Below are 15,892 nucleotides of genomic sequence, written 5' to 3'. Positions count from 1 at the left end.
CTGCTAGAAAACTCTTCAGTGTTAAATGTTCCTATGTGTTAGCCTGAATTCACACAAGTTTATGTCTTTTATTCTCAACAGAACAGGCTGGGAGAAGAATCAAGAAAATAATGAGGGTAGACTGTAACTACATCTGAGAAGATAGAAGCTTAAATGTGATTTAAGGCACTACGCTATTCTCTCCCTTGGTAGTGGCAGGTAGAGCTTGGTAGACTCCAGCAATATTTCCAGGAATGCAAGTCAAGTATTAATATCTAAGTTTTACTCATTTCTTGTCCCTTTACTCCAGTATGCACCACTGCCCCTATATCAGACACACATGCACAGACTGAACTCACCCATCTAGCTTGGAATAGAGGTTGTTTCCAGACAGTTTTTCTCTTTAACATTACCTTCTTTCCTGATTTACTGATTCTTGGCTGAACTTAAAGTTACCTGAAAACCATTGCCCCTGAGAAAATCTTTACTCAAGCACTTACTGAAAGTGTAACCTGAAGAACAACATTCAGAGATGCAGACTTGGCACTATGGCTCTGATCAGACACTTGAAAACAAGTCATTGGCAGGAACATTCCCATCAGCTTCTTGTCATACTCTCTGCTGGCAACTTGATGTTAATAGCTTAACATTTGTATCAGCAACTCAATCAGGATATTAATTTGAAGCAGAAGAGAGTTGTTTACCAAAAATAAATAAAAAGCCTATGGATTATCTAAGTACTGAGCTATGAGGTTTGCCTTTTTGTACAGTGACCATGCCTAGATGCTTTTCCCCTGATTCATGGAAACAGTTGGACCACAGGCAACCTGTGTGCTGATCTGCAGGCAAATCTTGTGTCAAAACATTGGTCTGTACTGAAAACATTTCCAATGCATGAAGAGCAGCATGAAAAAAAACTATTGTGGTGTCCCCCCCTCCTATACCCCCTGAAAATTATTAGATCTGCATCATCTTTAATGCTCACTGGAGGGTGTGAGCCCTCAAAGAGTAAAGATTCCATTCTGCACTGAGAAGAATAAAAGTGCAATTCAACATCATGTACTGACTGAATTATTAGATTATTACAGAGAGAAAAAGTCAGGACAGTGGAAAGTGGACATACTCAATTTCCCTTTCTTAAAAAAGAAGGGTTCAAATTACCTTTTTAAAAGACAAAGGTTCTTTAGGTTGAGGCATAGGCATGCAGCATTTCAGGAGGTGTATGCACAAGTTAGTTTTTACATAAATGGTCATGGCCAAGACCATCCAGCTGCTCTGTAACACACTTCCTCCACCATGAAAGGTCATCTTTAAAGCTAAATCCCTAAGCATGATGTGAACAACATTTCACTCTGTCTTCAGTAGAAACAAGGAGTCATTCTGGCCCAAGAAACCAAGATATATTCTATATAACTCAGGAACAATTCCCTCATCTAATAAGCCTAGTCTAAGGTTTGTTCTTGAAAAGTTTACTAGCAGAGTAACTAGATTTTAATATAATTTCTATGCTAGATATTCTATAAATTTGGCAATATATAATCTAACAACTACACATTCCACAATTTCTAAATGTCTAATATTCAACAGTTTAATTTGGTCTTATTAACCTCAACTGCCAAAGACTTACCATACAAAACACACTCTTCCTTTTGCAGTCTTTTCCCTGGAATGATCCAGCATTAAGCACTGTAGATGTGTGTTAAGAGTCCTGGGTGGCACAGCCCATCCTGCCTTCCTGTGTTTCTCTCCCCAGGCTGTGCAGAGCCAGCTCTCTCCAAGTAGCTCCCTGACCAGGCTCAGCACACGGATGAGCTTTCAGCAGGAAGCCTGGCCCAGGCAGAGCTGGAATCCCCACAGCCAAAGGCTGAGCCCTGATGATAATTCCTCCCACCAAGCACTTGTGCTGCAGCTCCTCAGCTGCTTCTTCTCTGCCTGCCCTCTGAAGTAATACACTCTGGCCTCTCAAAAAAGCTGTTGATTCTAAAACTTGAATCAAATTTAACTTACTTGTTACAGTGAAATAACGGGAGGAAAAAGTGGGTAGAGAGAAGAGGGAAGATACTCTATTTAATTTAAAGATTAATATGAGGATAGTATAGTAAACTAAATATCATATGTTGCCTTTCTTTGTACATGACGTAAGCAGAGCTCATTTCACTCCAAGAACATGGTCCACACATGGTCCACTCCAAGCACATAAAATAAGGGACAAGCACAGGCAAGTACAAAAGGATGAAGAGGACCAGGGTTTCTGAAACATCCCAGTACAGACTTACTCTAATGCACATACATACTGCATAGCAAGACACCCAAACTCTACTTCACTGATCTACCTTCTCATAAAACAAAATCTACACAATACCAGCATCTGTCCAGGAGGACATTAGACATGTAATACTGTATTGTAGATACACACACACCCCCAGAGCCTCAGATTGGGTAGTTTATCACATTCTATAAAGAAGTAAATAGAAGTACTGTCATGGAAAGCACTTTCCTCATGTTGAAAAAGGAACCTAGAGAAATTTAAAGAGTGTATGTAACACTCCTCACTATCTAAATATCTTTAATTCCCAAACTCTTTGAAGTAGGCACTGCTAATTTTTTTTCATGAAAAATATTCCCTTATGCCTTTCAGATGCACAGAGAAAAAGTGTTGAACAGATGCGTTTACAGGCACAAAAGAACAAAAACATAACCTTATAGCTCTGTAGCAATTTTTCTATCTGCAGTGGTTTTGGATATTCACTTCACAATTCCTGTAGTTTATTGCAATTCTGTGGGGTTAATTAAAATCCTTCTACAAAATCAGATAAACAAGAGCAATGGGGGAGGGAAAGTGTGTATTTTATGTACTGTCTATTCATCTCTAATGAAGCCTGCTCCATGTGTACAATCAAACATCTGGGGAAAGCCTGCACTTCAACCACAGCAATCACTGCTCACATTCCAGCTTGACTAGCTGGTTCTTTTCTTGAATTTTGTGTGCATGTATTCTTGCACACATACATGGTTTCACAAATGAAAGAAGAAAGTGAGAATTCAAATGGCCTTTTATTAAGGTAAAAGCCAAAAACATCTTCAGGCCTTAAACTGTAAACAGAAAACATCTTAGAAACTTCTACTTTTAGATTTTATGGGAGTGAAGAAGTAGCCTTTTTAAGTCATATGTAACATATTGATGTGAGAGCCATCAATATAATCAAATAAATCATTGTAGATTACCCTCTATGTATATGTAAGATCTTTCAATACATGAGATGATCTAGAGTGGAATTAAATCAGTGATGAAACACCACGTGGATTTCAGGCAGCTGGGTCAGACCCTTACAGTGCAAACAAGAAATAGCTTACATTCAACTCCCAAGTAGTCATTTGATGCAGAAAGATGGGCTTGTGATTGTGTAAGAGCTCCTATTCCCCAGGGCTCAAAAGAGCACCGTTTGTTTCCTAGTCCTGCTATCTCCACCTGTCAAGTCATTCATTTTGGTAACTAAATGTTTCTCCCTCAGATGGAATCTGGAGTTTTACTCTTCTCAGACAAGCTCTGAATGAAATTTCTTTAGTCACACCAACAGCCTTGCCTCAGGACCTTGAGAGCTATGAGATAATGTTTTATGCCAATGTTATCACAGAGTTGAGAGAATCATACACCAAATAGGGAATGCACAGGTACTTTTGCCTGAAAAAAAAGGATCTGCCCAGTTCTCCATACACTTTTAAGAGATCAATGTAAAGAGGTACAATGAATGCTGCTTGCTCTGCTCTTACCTGTCAAGTCTGAGCTGCATCTATGGAACATCACTGTGCTGTGGTTAACACAGAAGAGAGTAAAACTTCTGTATTGAAATATACAGCTGTGCAGGTTAAAAGGCAGGCAGTGTGTTAAGGAACAAAAAAGGCTATGGTCACATAAAAGTAGCTCTTTGCATAAGAGATTATTAGATACTTTTACCTGAAGTCAAAATGGATTTTTCATGTCATGCAAATTCTGAAGACTATTTTTGATAAATCATTCTGTGATAAGATGCTGCAATTCCCTTGATGCAGCAGGATACTACCATTTTCTAAAGTCACACAACAACCAGTGTGAGTTGTCTCTGCTTAATGCCTGTCCTAACAATCTCTGTTTCTACAAAGCAACAGTTCTCCAGTCCAATATCTCAGATAATACACAGTGGTTTTGGTGCTTACATAGCTACCAGGCAGGTTGAAGCAAAACAGATCTTTTCCGATAGGCTATCAAAATTGTTATGGGCCACTTGGTCATTACTTTCCATGTTTTTATGTAGTTTACTTTCAGCATTTCTTCAGCAACCACTGCATCTTTTGCAGTATTTTGCAGCTCAGATCCAGAGACAACCAACTCCCTAAATTCCATCCTGCACACTGAAGCATTTGGATGTCTTGTCTACCTTGTGTTACATTTGCCCTGGATTTAATATACATCTTAAAAAACATATATAATTTCATTTCTTTTTCTTCAATGGCTTTCCTCTTGAAAGTTTAGTTTAACTTTCTCTTGGAATTAAGGATGTAATTTCAACTCAGAAAAGTAGAAAGAAACCACCTTCCTCTGCTATACAGGCACTGTCTGTACAGTCAGAGTCTAAGCACAGTTTGTCAGCACAAGTACTGAGAGCCAAATCATAAGCTCCACTTAAAGGTGTGGACTAGATGAAAGAAATAGAAAATGCATTACAATGTCCAGAAATCTGTCAGAGTCTGAGAGAGATTTTAAATCTTAACTAGCACAATGCTCTGCTTTCCATGCTCCCAGGGCATTGTGTGTTTGGGGATTCCAGGTTACAGTGGATGTTGTTGGCTGGAGAGGCAGCAAAGCCAGAGCAGCCTGGTTCTGCACAGCCGAGGCTTCTGACACATCCTGGAGATGATCTGCAGAAGAATTTTGACTCAACTACAACAGTTGTTTTTCTACCTGCACAAACTCACAATTCCCCAGTATGTGCAATGAAGAATATGAAGCTGTTCAGCCAGGGCATTTGGGTTTGGATGAGACAATCCTCTGCATACTTGGAGATCTAGAGAATTTCCTGACAGATTATGAAATAATTAGTTGGCCAGAGATCTACTTCTGGATGCATTCAGTAGGAAGACAAATTTTATTCCCCTGCAATCTCTGACTGGAGCTGGACAGAAAAGCTGGGGATTTTAATCCCTAGGGCAAAGTTGATAGGCTTGAGGTAATGGATTTTCCAAAGAAGTTAAAGTTACAGTGAAAAATTATAAGTTTCTTGTTTGGTTTGTTTTGTTTTTTTTCCTATACTTTTCTGGTTTTCTCACTTCTGTCCTACTATTTCCTCTAAAAAGAAGGCAGTTGGGAGGAAAGGAGGTTGGAGAAGGAAGAGAGAATGAAAATTATCCTTTCCTTCACTAGTTTTCGTACATTTAACACAATCTGTTTAATAGAAGGTAGTGATTATTAGGAAAATATGTAAGTGCAAAGCCAGCCTTTATCTAATTGCTAAGATAACCCAAATGTAACCCAGAGGAGTATCAAGATTCAAACTGTAAAGTACAATTCATCAAAGTAATGAAATGCAAATAATCAGTTTTTAGAATTCCAAGATTACTGTTGGCACAAGGTAAAGCCAAGCTCTAAAAGAAGTCCTTCAGCAGCAGGCAGAAGAAAACTTACCATAAATTTTTGATAACCCAAAAAATAGTGAGACTTTTTGAACTTTGCTGACATCAAATAGAAACATCTGGGGGGGAAAGAAAAAGAAAGAAAAACCCAAAAATAAACAAAATCTAATTACACATGACTTAGAAACATTTCTGCTTGATAGTAGAGTGATGTACACCATATGAAGGAGTTTAGTGCTCTTCATACGCCAAGAAACTTACAGCCTCCTCACTTGTTTCACTGTGAAGATACAGGATAACCTAGCAAAGATCATCTGTGGAGCCTTGCACAGGGCAGAGCAAGATTAATGGTCATGTGCAGAAATCTTCCTGAGACATTGCATAGCTGACTAGAAAAAAATACAGCACAGAACTCAACCTGCTCTAGCAGACCCTGCAGCAGCATATATGTTCTCTATGCAACCTAGAATAGCTTACAAAATACACTCTTGACAAATTCACTGGCCCATACTTTATCAGAAAGATTTGGAATATGTATTACTTAGAAGCGGCATCATTCCCCAAGGACAGTTTTTCATCCAAGATCTGATGCTGTCTAAAAGCTTCTGCCAGCTCAGCTTGAACAACCACTACTCTACTAGAAATAGGAAGAAAAAAAAAAAGACGTTCCTAGTTGAAAGTTTTCCAAGGTACCAACATCATCTGCCAGCTCTTGTTTAGTAGTCCCCATTATTTACTCCTGTGATGCTTTTTCCTTTTCCACAACCTACTCTCTCATATAAGGGCAAATTCTCAAAGAAAAACGAAATAAACACATACATATACGCACATATACACAGACACAGAGCCTATTCCTAATCTTGATGTTGCTGCAACCCTTGTAGTTTTGGGAAAAAGGAGACCAGACGTACTTTAATCACGAAAAGCTGGCTAGATAAATTTGGCCTGATTTGTTGTTTATATGATAAATTGTTCTAACAGTTTCACCTACCATGGCACATGGCCAGTACCGGCCCAGAGTGGATGTATCACCTCTAGTTTGCTCACGCTCCCTCCTCAGTATTTATTCCAACAGTCATTCCTTCACTCTCCCTGTTCTTCCAGGACTGTGGATACTCACTGTCACAGGATCATAAACACGTAAATGTTCGAGGCTTAAATTTTTGTTTCTTTTACAGCATTGCTGTTGATCTTATATTTGTTTAAAAAATAAATTTAAAAATTCTCTGCTGTTGTCAGTCCATGCATTTCAGCAGGTTTGTTTCTAACTCCCACTCATGGCTTGATGCCAGTGCATTGCTTTAGGAGTCAATAACTGCTCATTCACCCCTAAAGAAGGTCAAAAAAATGTTCAGCAATCAAGAGGGAAATAGCATCACTTATCCCCCTTCTCACAACTGCCAGGCCAGAGATGTGGAGCCTGTTGTCAGGTCACACCGTTCTAATAAGGCTTTCAAAACCAAACTTCTGCTCGGCACTGGCCAAGTAAGCATCTGACCCATTTCTCCTGTACTTGCTATCAAAGTTATGATGTGTGAAGATAAAGCTGATCAAAAATTAGCATGGACTTTATGTTAAAGCCAGAAGTTATTTCTCAAGCCCTGTAGTAAAAAATAATGCTAAATATAAGTTGAAGATTATTATATAATAAACTACATTCTGAAAGATGACTCAAAATGCTTGATACATATTTTGCAATATCCCTAAAGAAAAAAATACACTAGAGCAGCTTAAGTCATCAAGCCACCTCTCAGTACCATTGTAAATTGTGCAGCATTGTGCCCTACTCAGACACATAATAAAAGCCACTGACAGAAAACACTGATGGAGATGGGCCATTCCTTTGCCCACCTGAATTGTTTCTATACTACATACTGGTAGTACATCTTAGCTTTTAAGTCTCAAGGAACAGAAGCAACATTTAATTCTGCCAAGTAAAACTACCCGACATTTTAGGCTAACTCTTTTCCTTGTCTTCAACAGATTTTAAATTCACTTCCAAATTATTCCCTTTCCTGGAAATGGCCTAGATATCATTAATCTAAGGAGAGAATTTTGTCACAGCTGGAGTTAGTAAGCATCAGCTATGGACAGCAAAAAGAAGTAATTTCTAAAAGTTCATGTGCAGACATTCTGGCACCTAAATGCAAACTAAACCATTTCTATACTGTCCTTTCAATCTCACTGTATTTCTTGTATTTCATCAAAACAGCTATAATTTTCTTAATCTCTTGATTTGTAGGACTACTTGTGTCTCTGATATCTTCACTTGTGTCTATGTTATTAAGTTGCCCAATAATTCCACTTCAAAGAATAACCAAACCCACAGAGGCTATGAATCCTTTAATCACAGAACCATAGAAAATGTTCATGCCAGGGACTCTAGGGACTTCTCTTCTGTCCCACAGCAGGATCAGATCTACCTGACAATTGCCTGTTAGAGTTGTACTTAAAACCCCAAGTGACAGGGATATTACACACTTTCAAAGAAATCATACATTACCCCTACCTAAGCATTAAGCAAAGTGAAGTAGAATCTACCTTACTGCCATTCAAGCTCTTTTTTTTTTGTATCAAAACTTGAAATTACACACACTATTTTTTCTACTTTGCTGTAGTTTTCTAGATATTAAGGAAATTTTGTTCTCTCAGAGAATTTAGCTTTTTGATAGAGCACTCTCACTACTGGAAGATGAAAGAAACATATTTAGACCTTCTGGGAGCTCCAAAATACTGGTTTCTTTCCTAGCATATTTGACACAGCTGTTTCTACAGCAAGCATTGTATAGTGACCAAGTAAAAATGACATAATTCATCTTGACCATGCCAGAATTTCAGAAGTGAATCACTGGCCCTTTTCCTTCTATGCAATTTAGAAATTAATATCTTCTAGTTTTTTCTTAATTGGGGTTATTTGTGTACTGGTCCTTTGGCACAAGTCAGAAAAGTGTACTGTATGACAGCACTACAGGGTTCTGAGGAGCAGCTGGAACAGCTACAGTTGCAATTATACCTTCTTTCATTTAACTCCTACCCTTTTTCATTCTGGTCAATATAAGGATCAGGACAAAGAAATCATGGATATCAGAGAACTTTGTGCTGGCCATCAGAGTGCAAAAAAGAACTGTTTGGGGAGAGCCTAAGTACAACAATACATTTCTACACTCTGCAGTTGAAATTACATGTACATGAGTGAATCTCTCTAATTTTCCTATGTCATGATTTATGATACATGTCATTCCAAGAATGTTAATGATTTCAAGCCTTTCAAGAACCTAAACAACAAAGAATCATTACCCTGACTGTTTGCAATTCAATCCAACAGATGACAGCTTCCTGACAATAAGATGGTCTCTCTGTAGCTATGAATACATACAGCAAACAGGGAGAAATACTGTTCTCAAACCTCATCCAGTGTTAAAAGAAGACAAAGTCACAGACAATATTCTGTAAGACCCCACAGCCACTGGCTCCCATGCCACTCTAGCAAGAATAAACATGTAGTGTTGCTCTTGCAGAAACAATACAAGAATTAAAACCCAACTTCATCTCAAGAAATTGCAACAAAGCACCCACACTGATCAGTAAAGATAGCAATAGCACCAGGCAATCAAATTCAGTTGCCCTGTAATTAGTGCCAGTTACTCAACTTCAGAGCCAGGTTGCAATCTTTATTTATAATCTTTTAAAAACTGAGCATCTATAACTTGCTGCCCTAAAATACTGTGAAGCTTTAGTGCATTAAGATAAATATTGACCTGGAGTTTGAAAGAATAACTGCTTTGTGGAGTTTAAAGGAGTACTTTTTAAAGGATACCTGCTTTCCAAAGACAAAGATATTATGGTCTTTTGGTAAGAACTGGCAGTATATTGAATGGGCTAGGAAACACCCCTAAAGAAATGCCTGATATGTGCACTAAATGTAGGGAAGTTTGACCAGGAGTACTACATTAAGAGAAATACCATCACATTGCACTCCAAATGGGATTTTGAAATACAGAAATTGCTATTGTAAAATAGGCTATTTGTCCAGCCAGATCTGCTATTATTTTTCCTCCTACTGTAGCTAATGATAATACATTGGAGAGGAGCAGCAGATCCTTTGACCTCACTGACATCTGACAGTGACAAGTTTTACTGTTCATTGCTCTGGCACAAAAAAAAAAAAAAAAAAAGAAAGCCATTCTAAAAGTAATGCATTCCAATCTACGAGATTGTTTTTGCCTGTGTGTTATAGAAAAGGTGAGAAGAAACACAGGTGGGATATTTCAGAGCACAGCAGTACAAACACACCAGTTAGGCCTTTTCTCCTCAACAGTCACAGTCCTACCCAGTCCTACCTTATTCTTGTGTGTATCTTTCTGGGACTTGAGGTCACTTTGGTCCCTTTCATTTCCTCATAATGCATGAGTGTGGCTGCATTTCAAGATCAGTATTACCTTCTGGCCCTTTCTTTAAAACTCCTACAGGCAGTTCATGTCTCTGACTGCTGCTTAATATTTTACAAATAATTTCATTATTTTCATTGAGTCAATGACACTTCATCTTTTTCGTGTTTTTCAGCCAATTTACACAATTGGATAAAATTATTCATTCCACTGCATGTTATTGAGCATTTGACAGTTGTTTCAAATGTTATTATGGTACCTGTGACTTCATTTTGTATTGAGCAAGTCATATGCAGTTTCCTCTAGTGCTGTGCATTTTAAAAAGCATTTTGAAACTTCTATGCCAACCCTCTGTCCCATTCAACTTTCTTCCTTGAGTGTCTTCAAAATGTCAAGTTTACAAAAGCCATCTACAATAATCCTGAGATAATTCTTTAAACACCAGTTTCAATTCAGTGCCAGCTGTCTGCATTCTTTTCCCTAGAGGATCTTCATTCTGTTTCTCATACTACGCAGCATCTATGGAAAATATAATATGCTGTGCTATGGTTTGCATTCAAATTGTCAAAATATAGCACCATTCCTCATGACTTCAAAACTCATAGGAAATTTGAATTGACCATTTTAACAGCTCAGAAAACTACACATAGTGATCTTTTATTCACAGCACTTCAGAATGTGTGAAGGTGTCTGCAGAGTCCCAGAAAGTTCTGTGAAGGCAATCACTCCCTCTTGGCAGCTGCTTCACTGCTTTGTTATTAAGCAACTGGACTCTGCATCAACACTTCTGCTTTACTCCTATAACTTCAGATAATTTCCTTCTCTTTATCCTTGTTTACATCAGAGAAATTCCTTATTGCTGGTTTGGATGGATGTGACTGCAAGCTAAGTGCAGACTGCATCAGATTGATGCCAGTTCCAAAAATGGTTCTGAACATTTTGTCCTTGTATATGCTGGCAGCAAACCCACATTTATCTGGGATTCTGCTACAATACTGCTGACAATTAATATCAGCAAGAGATAATTTTCCTAGTATAAACATGTTTTTTTTTCTTGCCAGACATTAAACTCGTGTCATTCATAATACTAGGAAAAGCCATTTTGCCACAAAACCCATGGGAATATTTTTGACTTGAAGTCATTTTGCCTCCCACTGTTGAAAGGCTTGAAAAGAAGTAAATGAAATAGAAGGCCAAATTTCTCAATGGTTTAAATCTGTGCATTTCTGTTGATAATGTTGATAAGGCCATATGCGAGCATGGAATATATTTTAAAATTCACATTTCTCCTTTTATTAATGCAATATGCTAGGGTCATCTTAATACTAAAATCATACAAAAATTCCTTTGTAATAGAAGTCAAAGCCTTATGAGTGTGCAAGACCTCTGAAAATGTACTTGGGTGTAAAAGCCAATCCATGTTCACATTCTCAACCACAAAATTTTCCAAGAAAACCCCTCACTTCTAAGACTTGTGTTGTGATTCTGTAAGCAAAACTGAAATCACCACTGCAGATAATGCTGCTACAACTGCAGTAATTATTAATTCCATCTCGCTTGTCCTAGTAGATGCTAAACAGGTTGGAAAACAGCTACTGAAATAAAAGCTTTGCTTCTTAGGTTCCCAGCACCGATGTGGGGATAGTTTTAGCAGAATCAGGCAATGTCGTGTGAAGATAAGGCTGCAGTTTGCACCTGAAATGAATGGGCTGCTGTGTTCCAAAACTCACAGTTACACTCCTCCTCTGATATTTTAGCTCAGCAAAAACACAGATTGGCATTTATCAAGAAATCACTGCTTTGTACCAATCTGAAACCTATGAGCAACCCTAAGTTATCAGTGGAAGACCTGTATGCAGTAGCCAGAAATCCTGAAGCCTGTCAAACTTTGAGCTTGAGCTGGAAATTCTCTTATAAAACTTTCCTTCTTTCTTCAACTCACAGCATTGTATTAGGAAAAGCATGACAGATTAAAAAAAATAAAGTTAAAAAACCAAAATCAACACACTGTTAAAACATGCAAAGGAGAACAAAGGAATATCAAGTTAATTTCCTTACCCAAATTTGTCACAGCTACTTGGCTATTTTCAACTACAAATAACAATAATAAATCATGAATGAAACTGAGTTAATGATGACTCATACATTTTCAAAATCCATTACTAATAGATAAGTAAGTTTTATTTCAGGGTAAAACAGACAAAAAGATCTTTTATTTCAAGACAAAAGATAAACTTAGAATTAGTTAAATATTTTAAAATTTTGAAACTAAATTTTGTTGAAGAGGACTAATGAGAGGAACTATAAGACAGGAAAATACAACTGGAAATCTAATTCTGCTCCTATTAACAATAGAAAATAACTTCCCCTGGTGCAACATTTGTTCAAAGCCCAGCTGACTGATGTTGGATCAGGTTGTTCAGGGAACTGTTCCCTAGGTGACAGAAAAACAACCAGTATCCCTGTTCAAGTGAGTTCTGGGAATGAGCTGAGTTCAAGGAAGTTCTTTCCAGCTTTACCGTCACACATGAATGACTGCTTCCCCATTTTCCAGAATGGGAAAAGAATGGGAAAACTACCATTACCTAGCTGATCCAGATTAAAAATACAACAAATTATATATATAAAATATAAAAAATATTAAAAGTATATAATATTATATATGCATATAAAATTCTAAAATTACTATCTTCTTCCAGCAAAGTATCATCACATCCTTGGGAACGGCACCAACAGTACCAAATACAATTCCACCTGAGGAACAGCCTGATTTGATAAATATGAAGATTTGATAATTATTAATAGAAGTGGCAAGTACAGTGCAAAGATTAAAGTGGGTTCATGAGCCAAAATACTCTTCTCTCCTCCACTCTTGGCCAGGTAATTTGTGTAGTAATCCTAGTCAAGATAATAGAATGCTTAAGAGTAATTCACTGATTTTGGAATTGAAAGTCTAAATACTGAAACTTCAGGTGTGGAACAACTGGCAATATAAGAGAAGGAAACACAGCTGATACTGCCTCACAGCCAAGCCCCAAATATGTCATTAACAGAGTGTCTGGAATGCCTCATACCAGTACCTGCAACAGTCAAGAATGCTGGTATGTTCATAAGAGTTTACTCCTGCCTTACAGTCTCCACATGTTCACTTCACAGTTGTTCCTTTGAAACTGCTGGGAGACTATCAAGAATATTACAGATATTTAAAGAACAAATTTCACCATTATGGACTTGGCTCTTAATCTCTAGGATACTTGAAATGGAAGAAAGAAAATACTTTACCTTCTTGTGGATCACTTTGAGGGGAATGCCAGCAGAATTAAATAATTCTTTTTGTCTCTCTTCATTTCTTCTCTAATGCTTGTCCAGTCTGATCCTGTCTAAGCAACAACAGAAGTAGCTGCAAAAGGACTGTTGCTTTTATGAACAACTGTCACTATGCTTGAGAATAACAATAATAACCTACTACCCAAAGCAAAGGAAAATGCTCCGTAAATCTGTAGCAGTTACCTGAACTATTGCTTGGGTCTAAGAACAATGTTTTGTTGGGAAAAAAAATTACCACTAAAATTTTAATTACACATTAGTCTCCCATATAATTTATTTTCAATTTCCTTGATTCTTAACACTGAGATCAGTGCTGTGAGTCATATTTCATCCGTAAGTTCTAGCATTTTCAGTACGCAAGGCCTTCCAAGGTAGAGTTGCAAAAAGCTTTCTGTTTTGTCCTACGTGCTGTGCTCACAGTCTGCCTTTAGTGCTGCTCCCAGTGCTCTTGGACAGCTTCCTCCTGAACAGAACCAAGATTCTCAGAGTATCTGCCATTGCCCGGGCAGGAGATAGTGAAATCACACAGACGTGCCTGATGTTGGACAAAACGTTCCAAGTGTAACAAAAAAAACCCAACCAGCATCTAGCATGCTTTTCATTCTGTTTCTTACTCTCCCCACCCTGTAAAATATCTCAAGTTTTATAAGATAGCAGAATTTATGGAAGGACATGGAAAAGACATTACTATACATATTAAACAGAGAAGTGTCCTTGCACATGTATTTATGCTTTAAAAGAAAAAAGCTAAAAGAATACTTTGAGAGTTAAGAGAAAAACATTTCAAACTTTTCTAAAATAGATTCCTTTACACTCCACTTTTCTTCTTTCACACCCTTCTTCTTTCCTCACTTCATTAAAAGAAACTAGCCAAATCAAATCAAATAAAATCAAACCAAACAAACAAAAAACCCCAACCACAACCACAAAATCCCAAGGAACTCTCTGAAGGTTCCCTGAGGCACAGAGTAAGCAAATAGAACAAACTTTTTCTTCAAGTTCTGCAAAGTAAGAGGAAGTGAATCTTTGTTCTTTTTAAGTGACAGCAATCACATGGGCAATTTTTGAAAGCAGGGGAAAATAAACAAATAGGTTTACCTGGAATAATATTATACAGTGAGTTTCCCATCCTGTAAGAGGGGAAAAATGCAACGGTGTCCCTGAAACTTCCTATTGCAGCGAAAAAGAAAACTAACAAACAGAATTTTAAAAATCTGTGGAACCAGCCTCAGAATTTCAGGACTGGTTTTGCCTTTTTTTTTCTTCACACTTCCAAAATCCAGTCTTACTGTCTTTGCAAAATAAAGGTAAGTCTGTTAGTTTTGGGGCAGGACCCTTATGAAGATTACAGGTTGTCACACATACATTCAGATAAAGGCTTTAGGTTACTGTGATAGCACTTTACCTGTTCCTGTTCTCCTAGAACTGGCACCATTTACTCATTTACTAGTTGTCCAAGTAAGACAATAAATCCTTCTCATTCATTTACTGAAGCCTCCTGAGGAGCTATATATAAGTACTGAACAGTTCTTGAAACTTTGCTTGGAACTTTTCAGGTAGAAGCTCTGGAATAAAGAATTTGGAAACAGTTGAAAATCAACAGCAGACCCTGCTAAGCAAATCATCCTCAAGACAAAAGCTCCAGTCCTGCCTTTTCCATCCAGTTGTTAGGCTCCAACAACTATTGCATGAGAACTGCATTTTTCAGATGTATAAACTTAAGCTTTTTTTCTGTCCTCATTAGTTATTTCACTGAAGATGTAGCTTCAAATCTGGTTATGGATTTTAAAAAATATATATTTATAAATCACATTGAGGTAAAAAGAGATGGCAAACAGAATGATTCATAATCCAATGAAAGAAGAACTGTAAAATGGTAGAAGTCTAAGCATCAGAGTCTTCACACTTGTCTGAAAGAAAATTGCAGTGGCTTCCAAGTGACATGTCACAGTTGCTTGCCTATTGTGTAGTCTAATGTCCCTCTGCAAAACTAGTTTTCTTCTTTCTTTCACTTTTTCTTTTTCTGAGATTGTTCTAGTGTCCTAATGGCCTATATGTCTGTTTAATAACCCTGTCTTGGGTTATAAACTTTGCAACTGCTTGGCCTCTGGTTCTAAACAAAACAAAACAAAACAAATCATTTTCTTAAGCACGGTCAGAAAATTTAAGGAAACAAACTGCTCTCAAATCCCACCAAATAAGACAATATTCTCTCTCTTGTGGTTTCAAATCTAAAAAGTAGAATAAATCTGTATCATCCATATTTATCAAAAAGTGGTCCTTCTTTGCTTTTTTTGTTGCTGTTTCTTCTTTTTCTTGCAAAGACAAGTCTGAATGCAGGACTGTTTTGAGTTTCAAGAAAGTGCTTAACATCCATTCTATAGTAAAAATTTCTTTGCTGAATGTCAAACTCTGCTTTGGGTAAACAGCTTCATGGAACACATACCTGGATGTGTGCATACAACATAGTAGAAAACTGCTAAGTGCCTTTTTTTTTTTTTTTTTTTTAAAGGGACACCAACATAAAAGACTTTTTCCAGAGTAGAAAAGTTGCATACTGTAAAAAATTGAACAATTGCAGCAAGTTATCC

At 37.4% G+C, this 15,892-nt stretch overlaps 1 protein-coding gene across 3 annotated transcripts in view; it reads right to left on the bottom strand.

Moving 5' to 3' along the window:
* The window catches only part of THSD4 (thrombospondin type 1 domain containing 4), a 264,552-nt gene extending 249,421 nt beyond the window's left edge, over nucleotides 1–15,131 (bottom strand). Inside the window, exons 1-2 of one of the 3 annotated variants that reach the window (XM_033070905.2) lie at nucleotides 14,707–15,131; nucleotides 13,257–13,354 (exon numbers count right to left, since the gene is read on the bottom strand). The gene's annotated coding sequence lies outside the window, so the exon portion shown is untranslated. Of the gene's footprint in view, nucleotides 1–13,256; nucleotides 13,391–14,706 lie in introns of those variants that run through there. The other 2 variants (XM_033070906.2, XM_033070903.1) reach the window with 2 other exon arrangements.
* Nucleotides 15,132–15,892: the final 761 nt, after the last annotated feature.

The sequence above is a fragment of the Catharus ustulatus genome, chromosome 12 (assembly GCF_009819885.2).
Source record: "Catharus ustulatus isolate bCatUst1 chromosome 12, bCatUst1.pri.v2, whole genome shotgun sequence".
NCBI lineage: Eukaryota > Metazoa > Chordata > Aves > Passeriformes > Turdidae > Catharus > Catharus ustulatus.
This window is presented reverse-complemented; position numbering and strand designations above follow the sequence as displayed.